Source organism: Coregonus lavaretus, assembly GCF_964263955.1.
Source record: "Coregonus lavaretus genome assembly, chromosome: 26".
Classification (NCBI taxonomy): Eukaryota; Metazoa; Chordata; class Actinopteri; order Salmoniformes; family Salmonidae; genus Coregonus; species Coregonus lavaretus.
Window position 1 is genome coordinate 39,598,660 of NC_140013.1, and position 10,401 is coordinate 39,609,060.

Below are 10,401 nucleotides of genomic sequence, written 5' to 3' on the forward strand. Positions count from 1 at the left end.
GGGTTATGACAGTGAAAACCAGCTGGGTAATGACAATGAAAACCAGCTGGGTAATGAAACAGTGAAAACCAGCTGGGTAATGACAGTGAAAACCAGCTGGGTAATGACAGTGAAAACCAGTTGGGTAATGACACACTGAAAACCAGCTGGGTAATGACAGTGAAAACCAGCAGGGTAATTACACACTGAAAACCAGCTGGGTAATTACACACTGAAAACCAGCTGGGGAATGACAGTGAAAACAATAGGGGTAATGACAGTGAAAACCATAAGGGTAATGACAGTGAAAACCAGCTATGTAATGACAGTGAGAACCAGCTGGGTAATGACAGTGAAAACAAGCTGGGTAATGACAGTGAAAACAAGCTGGGCAATGACAGTGAAACCCAGCTGGGTTATGACAGTGAAAACCACCTGGGTAATGAAACAGTGAAAACAAGCTAGGTAATGACACACTGAAAACCAGCTGGGTAATGACATTGAAAACCAACTGGGTAATGACATTGAAAACCAGCTGGGTAATGACACAGTAAAAGCCAGCTGGGTAATGACACAGTGAAAACCAGCTGGGTAATGACAGTGAAAACCAGCTGGGTAATGACAGTGAAACCCAGCTGGGTTATGACAGTGAAAACCAGCTGGGTAATGACAATGAAAACCAGCTGGGTAATGACAGTGAAAACCATAAGGGTACTGACAGTGAAAACCATAAGGGTAATGACAGTGAAAACCAGCTATGTAATGACAGTGTGAACCAGCTGGGTAATGACAGTGAAAACAAGCTGAGTAATGACAGTGAAAACCAGCTGGGTAATGAGAGTGAAAACCAGCTGGGTAACGACAGTAAAAACCAGCTGGGTAATGACAATGAAAACCAGCTGGGTAATGACAATGAAAACCAGCTGGGTATTGACAGTGAAAACCAGTTGAGTAATGACAGTGAAAACCAGCTGGGTAATGAGAGTGAAAACCAGCTGGGTAATGACAGTAAAAACCAGTGTGGTAATGACAATGAAAACCAGCTGGGTAATGACAATGAAAACCAGCTGGGTAATGACAGTGAGAATCAGCTGGGTAATGACATTGAAAACCAGCTGGATAATGACAGTGAAAACAGCTGGATAATGACACAGTGAAAACCAGCTGGGTAATGACAGTGAAAACCAGCTGGGTAATGACACACTGAAAACCAGCTGGGTAATGACAGTGAAAACCAGCTGGGTAATTACACAGTGAAAACCAGCTGGGTAATGACAGTGAAACCCAGCTGGGTTATGACAGTGAAAACCAGCTGGGTAATGACAATGAAAACCAGCTGGGTAATGAAACAGTGAAAACCAGCTGGGTAATGACAGTGAAAACCAGCTGGGTAATGACAGTGAAAACCAGCTGGGTAATGACACACTGAAAACCAGCTGGGTAATGACACACTGAAAACCAGCTGGGTAATTACACAGTGAAAACCAGCTGGGTAATGACAATGAAAACCAGCTGGGTAATGAAACAGTGAAAACCAGCTGGGTAATGACAGTGAAAACCAGCTGGGTAATGACAGTGAAAACCAGCTGGGTAATGACACACTGAAAACCAGCTGGGTAATGACAGTGAAAACCAGCTGGGTAATTACACAGTGAAAACCAGCTGGGTAATGACAGTGAAACCCAGCTGGGTTATGACAGTGAAAACCAGCTGGGTAATGACAATGAAAACCAGCTGGGTAATGAAACAGTGAAAACCAGCTGGGTAATGACAGTGAAAACCAGCTGGGTAATGACAGTGAAAACCAGCTGGGTAATGACACACTGAAAACCAGCTGGGTAATGACACACTGAAAACCAGCTGGGTAATTACACAGTGAAAACCAGCTGGGTAATTACACAGTGAAAACCAGCTGGGTATTGACAGTGAAAACCATAAGGGTAATGACAGTGAAAACCATAAGGGTAATGACAGTGAAAACCAGCTATGTAATGACAGTGAGAACCAGCTGGGTAATGACAGTGAAAACAAGCTGGGTAATGACAGTGAAAACAAGCTGGGCAATGACAGTGAAACCCAGCTGGGTTATGACAGTGAAAACCACCTGGGTAATGAAACAGTGAAAACAAGCTAGGTAATGACAGTGAAAGCCAGCTAGGTAATGACACATTGAAAACCAGCTGGGTAATGACAGCGAAAACCACCAGGTAATGACAATGAAAACCAGCTGGGTAACGATACATTGAAAACCAGCTGGGTAATGACACAGTAAAAGCCAGCTGGGTAATGACACAGTGAAAACCAGCTGGGTAATGACAGTGAAAACCAGCTGGGTAATGACAGTGAAACCCAGCTGGGTTATGACAGTGAAAACCAGCTGGGTAATGACAATGAAAACCAGCTGGGTAATGAAACTGTGAAAACCAGCTGGGTAATGACAGTGAAAACCATAAGGGTACTGACAGTGAAAACCATAAGGGTAATGACAGTGAAAATCAGCTATGTAATGACAGTGAGAACCAGCTGGGTAATGACAGTGAAAACAAGCTGGGTAATGACAGTGAAAACAAGCTGGGCAATGACAGTGAAATCCAGCTGGGTTATGACAGTGAAAACCACCTGGGTAATGAAACAGTGAAAACCAGCTGGGTAATGACAGTGAAAACCAGCTGGGTAATGACACATTGAAAACCAGCTGGGTAATGACAGCGAAAACCACCAGGTAATGACAATGAAAACCAGCTGGGTAACGATACATTGAAAACCAGCTGGGTAATGACACACTGAAAACCAGCTGGGTAATGACAGTGAAAACCAGCTGGGTAATGACAGTGAAAACCAGCTGGGTAATTACACAGTGAAAACCAGCTGGGTAATGACACAGTGAAAACCAGCTGGGTAACGATACATTGAAAACCAGCTGGGTAATGACACACTGAAAACCAGCTAGGTAATGACACCGTGAAAACCAGCTGGGTATTGACAGTGAAAACCAGCTGAGTAATGACAGTGAAAACCAGCTGGGTAATGACAGTAAAAACCAGCTGGGTAATGACAATGAAAACCAGCTGGGTAATGACAATGAAAACCAGCTGGGTATTGACAGTGAAAACCAGTTGAGTAATGACAGTGAAAACCAGCTGGGTAATGAGAGTGAAAACCAGCTGGGTAATGAGAGTGAAAACCAGCTGGGTAATGACAGTAAAAACCAGTGTGGTAATGACAAGGAAAACCAGCTGGGTAATGACAATGAAAACCAGCTGGGTAATGACAGTGAGAACCAGCTGGGTAATGACATTGAAAACCAGCTGGATAATGACAGTGTAAACAGCTGGATAATGACACATTGAAAACCAGCTGGGTAATGACAGTGAAAACCAGCTGGGTAATGACAGTGAGAACCACCTGGGTAATGAAACAGTGAAAACAAGCTAGGTAATGACAGTGAAAGCCAGCTAGGTAATGACACATTGAAAACCAGCTGGGTAATGACAGCGAAAACCACCAGGTAATGACAATGAAAACCAGCTGGGTAACGATACATTGAAAACCAGCTGGGTAATGACACAGTAAAAGCCAGCTGGGTAATGACACAGTGAAAACCAGCTGGGTAATGACAGTGAAAACCAGCTGGGTAATGACAGTGAAACCCAGCTGGGTTATGACAGTGAAAACCAGCTGGGTAATGACAATGAAAACCAGCTGGGTAATGAAACTGTGAAAACCAGCTGGGTAATGACAGTGAAAACCATAAGGGTACTGACAGTGAAAACCATAAGGGTAATGACAGTGAAAATCAGCTATGTAATGACAGTGAGAACCAGCTGGGTAATGACAGTGAAAACAAGCTGGGTAATGACAGTGAAAACAAGCTGGGCAATGACAGTGAAATCCAGCTGGGTTATGACAGTGAAAACCACCTGGGTAATGAAACAGTGAAAACCAGCTGGGTAATGACAGTGAAAACCAGCTGGGTAATGACACATTGAAAACCAGCTGGGTAATGACAGCGAAAACCACCAGGTAATGACAATGAAAACAAGCTGGGTAACGATACATTGAAAACCAGCTGGGTAATGACACACTGAAAACCAGCTGGGTAATGACAGTGAAAACCAGCTGGGTAATGACAGTGAAAACCAGCTGGGTAATTACACAGTGAAAACCAGCTGGGTAATGACACAGTGAAAACCAGCTGGGTAACGATACATTGAAAACCAGCTGGGTAATGACACACTGAAAACCAGCTAGGTAATGACACCGTGAAAACCAGCTGGGTATTGACAGTGAAAACCAGCTGAGTAATGACAGTGAAAACCAGCTGGGTAATGACAGTAAAAACCAGCTGGGTAATGACAATGAAAACCAGCTGGGTAATGACAATGAAAACCAGCTGGGTATTGACAGTGAAAACCAGTTGAGTAATGACAGTGAAAACCAGCTGGGTAATGAGAGTGAAAACCAGCTGGGTAATGAGAGTGAAAACCAGCTGGGTAATGACAGTAAAAACCAGTGTGGTAATGACAAGGAAAACCAGCTGGGTAATGACAATGAAAACCAGCTGGGTAATGACAGTGAGAACCAGCTGGGTAATGACATTGAAAACCAGCTGGATAATGACAGTGTAAACAGCTGGATAATGACACATTGAAAACCAGCTGGGTAATGACAGTGAAAACCAGCTGGGTAATGACACAGTGAAAACCAATGAAAATAGATATACAGAATCATACCAGTCAGAACTCTTCTCTCTTTCTTTTTATTTGCCCTGCGGTCTTGCATGGTGTTTTAGTTTCAGAACATCAACATTTGGATTATGCTAAGGTTGTACTAAGCAATACACAAAGACTGCAATAACATTCAACCATCAAACACTGGCAAAATAATACCTTGATTACAGCTAATAAGTCTGTGTACATATTCACACTAGGATACCATTAACAAGCTGACAAGGAAAAACAGGACATAAAAGTGATGATATATTGGAAGAAAAAAACTCCATGTACAAGAAAAGAATGTCAAGGACTAAAGAAAGGTGGTCTCCTGTAAGTCTACATTTTCCAAAACCACAATATTCCTGTTGTGCCCCAGCCCTATTCCTGGGCCTCCCAGCCAGACCTCACCCAGCCCTATTCCTGGGCCTCCCAGCCAGGCCTCACCCAGCCCATCCTGGGCCTCCCAGCCAGGCCTCACCCAGCCCTATTCCTGGGCCTCCCAGCCAGGCCTCACCCAGCCCTATTCCTGGGCCTCCCAGCCAGGCCTCACCCAGCCCATCCTGGGCCTCCCAGCCAGGCCTCACCCAGCCCATCCTGGGCCTCCCAGCCAGGCCTCACCCAGCCCATCCTGGGCCTCCCAGCCCCCAGCCAGGCCTCACCCAGCACATCCTGGGCCTCCCAGCCAGGCCTCACCCAGCCCATCCTGGGCCTCCCAGCCAGGCCTCACCCAGCCCTATTCCTGGGCATCCCAGCCAGGCCTCACCCAGCCCTATTCCTGGGCCTCCCAGCCAGGCCTCACCCAGCCCATCCTGGGCCTCCCAGCCAGGCCTCACTCAGCCCATCCTGGGCCTCCCAGCCAGGCCTCACCCAGCCCATCCTGGGCCTCCCAGCCAGGCATCACCCAGCATTATTTTGGGCCTCCCAGCCAGGACTCACCCAGCACTCTGGTCTCTGAAGGGCCAATCGTGCCAACACTGTGTCTGGTTACAGATTCCTCAAAGACTACCAGCCAGCTGCGACTTTTAACAGCCACCCTGCCCTGCCCCTCTACAGCCCAGCCTGGCCAACAGACAGACAGACACACACATACATACACACAAATGCACACGCACACACACACACACACACACACACACACACACACACACACACAGACAGAATGAAGAGCAAGCATCTACCATAACACATCTACTGTACTCAGGCTTGATGTGCTGATTGACATGTGGGCATGGCAAGATGGTGCGACCTGCGAGTATGAGACAGAAGCACTGGGGATTCAGTGTTGATGAACTGGCTCATATGATTTGGTTTCATAAACGATGTGGCGAGCCAATGGCTGTCAATAAGAGGCATGGCTCTAGTAATTCTAGGAAGTTCCTTAGAAACAATTTTTCTCAATGTCCACCGAAATTCAGTCTGATATTCCCATCAACTGAGAATGAATAAGTGCATGATTGATCCCTATAGATGAGCGTTGGGATCTGTGTCCGTCCAGTTTTGACGATTCAGTAGCCCTTTCCTGCAATCAATTACCAAAAGTGCCCTTTTTGGCCTCATGGGTGGAATGTTACTAATATTTTTCATAATTAACAATTTATATGTACACCACCGGTCAAAAGTTTTAGAACACCTACTCATTCAAGGGTTTTTCTTTATTTTTACTATTTTCTATATTGTATAATGATAGTGAAGACATTAAAACTATGAAATAACACATATGGAATCATGTAGTAACAAAAAAAGTGTTAAACAAATCAATATATATTTTATATTTGAGATTCCTCAAATAGCCACCATTTGCCTTGATGACAGCTTTGCACACTATTGGCGTTCTCTCAACCAGCTTCATGACGTAGTCACCTGGAATGCATTTCAATTAACAGGTGTGCCGCCTTAAAAGTTGATTTGTGGAATTTCCTTCCTTCTTAATGTGTTTGAGTGTGCAAAGCTGTCATCAGCTCGAGAGACAGACTGAATGAAAAGATGGGAAATCTGTACAGATGTTTGGCTTGCAGTATGTATGGCTTAATTAAGCAGCCCATATGATACCACAGCACTTGTACATGAAAGCACCGCAACAGATGAAAGGAGACACTAATGATCAAACCTGAGTTAGTAAGTGGTCTATCTTTGGTAGACAGTCAAACAAACAGTGTGATTGAGATTTTTTAAATGAAAAAAAAAACAAAGTAATATAACTAGTAATATTGTAAAGTAACATGTTACTGTTAATAAATGTAACGAGTAAAATGTAATTTATCACTTTTTCACGTAACTAATCCCAACACTGAATATGAATATTTCATTGGTGAACATTACTTTATAAACCCAGCGATGTGATGAGACAGTGAACAGACAGAGGAGCCGTAGTTACAGACATGGCCGCCAGACATGGCCGCCAGACATGGCCGCCAGAAGAGAGAGAGGGAGAGTAAACAACAACACATGGTGTGAATTAGACTCACTAGACGTGTTGCCAGTTCTCAAAGCCATGTATTTAATAGCTGGCTCTGCCAGCGCTGTCTTTCGCTGGTCACCAGATTGGCAGAGCTACATCAGGATGTGCCAGATCCCTATACGACACCTTAGTTGTGTGTCCATTCGCTGGCTGTATCCCAATACAATGATGTCGCTTACTATCCTTCCACGGTTTGCGCCTGTGGCTGGGACTTGTATGGCTCCCTTGTACTTTAAAACCTACTGTTGGTGTTCAGTCAGATTGCTGTTTGCAGTTTGAGTTGTGTTTGTGCCTCACTTCCCAATACAGTGAAGTGTTGTGTCAGCAATGTTGCGGTGAGAGGGAGATTATCATGAGGAACATGTGGTAGGACTTAAGCGTGTTTGAGCTGTGGCGTCCTAAGAATCCTGCTGTTTACTGTAACCGACTCAGAGTCATTCTGGCTAACTTTCTTTTTTCTTTATCAAGTCACCCACAAACGAAACCGAAATTCCTCATTTATGTAAGGGTAAACCCACTGCCTTGCTTTAGTGGACAGCTCATGTTCTTTTGCCATTCAGACGGACAAACAGACAGAACTCCGGACAGACAGACATACAGTACAGTGCCTTGCAAAAGTATTCAACCCCCTTGGCGTTTTTCCTATTTTGTTGCATTACAACCTGTAATTTAAATTGATTTTTATTTGGATTTCATGTAATGGACATACACAAAATAGTCCAAATTGGTGAAGTGAAATGAAAAAAATACTTGTTTCAAAAAACTCTAAAAAAATAAATAACGGAAAAGTGGTGCGTTCATATGTATTCACCCCTTTTGCTATGAAGCCCCTAAATAAGATCTGGTGCAACCAAACACCTTCAGAAGTCACATAATTAGTTAAATAAAGTCCACCTGTGTGCAATCTAAGTGTCACATGATCTGTCACATGATCTCAGTATATATACACCTGTTCTGAAAGGCCCCAGAGTCTGCAACACCACTAAACTAAGCAAGGGGCACCACCAAGCAAGCGGCACCATGAAGACCAAGGAGCTCTCCAAACAGGTCAGGGACAAAGTTGTGGAGAAGTACAGATCAGGGTTGGGTTATAAAAAAATATACAAAACTTTGAACATCCCACGGAGCACCATTAAATCCATTATTAAAAAATGGAAAGAATATGGCACCACAACAAACCTGCCAAGAGAGGGCCGCCCAACAAAACTCACGGACCAGGTAAGGAGGGCATTAATCAGAGAGGCAACAAAGAGACCAAAGATAACCCTGAAGGAGCTGCAAAGCTCCACAGCGGAGATTGGAGTATCTGTCCATTGGACCACTTTAAGCCGTACACTCCACAGAGCTGGGCTTTACGGAAGAGTGGCCAGAAAAAAATAAGCAAACACGTTTGGTGTTCGCCAAAAGGCATGTGGGAGACTCCCCAAAGATCTGTCGATGTCCAGTGTCCGTCCTCCGTAACTTAGAAAAACCTGTCAAAATCTTTTGGTCCACCATTGCCGTTATCAATTGTAAGCTAGGCCTGGCTCTCACATATTTCCAAGCGTCCTTGCTATTTAATTGTACGCATATATAGCATGAGTCCCAACATTGAGTGTTGAAAAGATTATCAAATTGATTCCCTGAAGCCAAATAAGTCCTTGTTCTACTTACCCAGAGTCAGATGAACTCACGGATACCATTTGTCAAGATGGCGCTGCAGTGGATAGAAGCTGTCTTATGGGCTCCTGACCAATTAATAGTTATTATTTGTTATTCAGTATGTTTTTATTCCTCGTGTCATTATTTCTCTCTCTCTCTCTCTCTCTCTCTCTCTCTCTCTCTCTCTCTCTCTCTCTCTCTCTCTCTCTCTCTCTCTCTCTCTCTCTCTCTCTCTCTCTCTACCTTTCTCTCTCTCTCTCTCTCTCTCTACATCTCGCTCTCTGCTCTCTCTCTCTCTATATTTATATATATATAAAAAAAATTTATCTTTAACTCTGCATTGTTGGGAAGGGCCCGTAAGCATTTCACTGTTAGTCTACACCTGTTGTTTACGAAGCATGTGACAAATAAAATGTAATTTGTACGGCTCTGCGTGCAGTATGAAGGAAGTTAGTGGTATTTTCTCAAGCCAATACTAACTAGCATTAGCACAATGACTGGAAGTCTACAGGTACAGTAGCAATACAAAAGGGGAGGAGGGTGAAGTTGCACCTAGACATTGGGTCCCATTTTACATGTTCGTCATATAGCAGACGCTCTTATCCAGAGCAATTAGGGTAAAGTGCCTTGCAGATTTGTCAACTAGTCAGCTCAGGGATTCAAACCAGCAACCTTTCAGTTACTGGCCCGACGCTCTTAACCGCTAGGCTACCTGTCCGCACTTAAGGTAAAGGTTAGGATTTGAGGAGTGGAGGGGGAGGTGCTGATCCCAGATCTGTACCTGGGGGAATCTTCGTCCCGGATTGAGGGAGGCGAGCGTGGGTGGGAGCTAAACATTAGCGCTCAGACCATTCCCTTCATTCCCACAGCACTCACAGTTCAGACAGACTTGTAACGGAAAGTCTTGCAACCTGTAGGATTTCCCCTACAACTGGTTACTGGGATCTAAAACTATACCTAAAAAAAACCGGATTTATATGACGTCATTCCAGGATGTGGATTCATTTAGCCTTCCACTGACACAGGTAAGGGTGGAGAACTTTTTAATTGGATGACAGACGGCTATAACGTCATTAGAAACACAGTGTTTGAATTTGAAGTATAAATACCATATGGCACATGGCTAATATTACAAATCTGTAGTTTGTAGTGTGCCTCTGGAAAATATTTATGAATGTAGAAGAATAGCAAACTCAAAACACGGAAATAAACAACTCGTTTTAACATCAAGTCATGTTACTTGGTTACACTGCTTTAGCGCATAGGGCTAATTTAATTTGTGGAGCAAGGTGTTATTTCATTACCATGCACTCAGAGTGTATTTTAAAATGAGTCTCAGAGGTGAAGTTTTGATGAGGTTTAGGTACAGGAGCGCGAAGTAACTGAAGAATGGTGCACGATTATTAGACTACTGTACGCACAACTTGACTCCGTGTGCATTGGAAAATATGTTTTTTTCTAATGTTGTAATAATGTTTAACTGATATCACTCTCAGTGACTTTGTTATTTAGAACCTTGCTGCCAGAACTCTTTGAATGTCTGTTGATGTTGCAGTGTGTGTACGTTTCATCTTGAAGAGAGTTTGGAGAAAAGAGGTTAGAATGTTA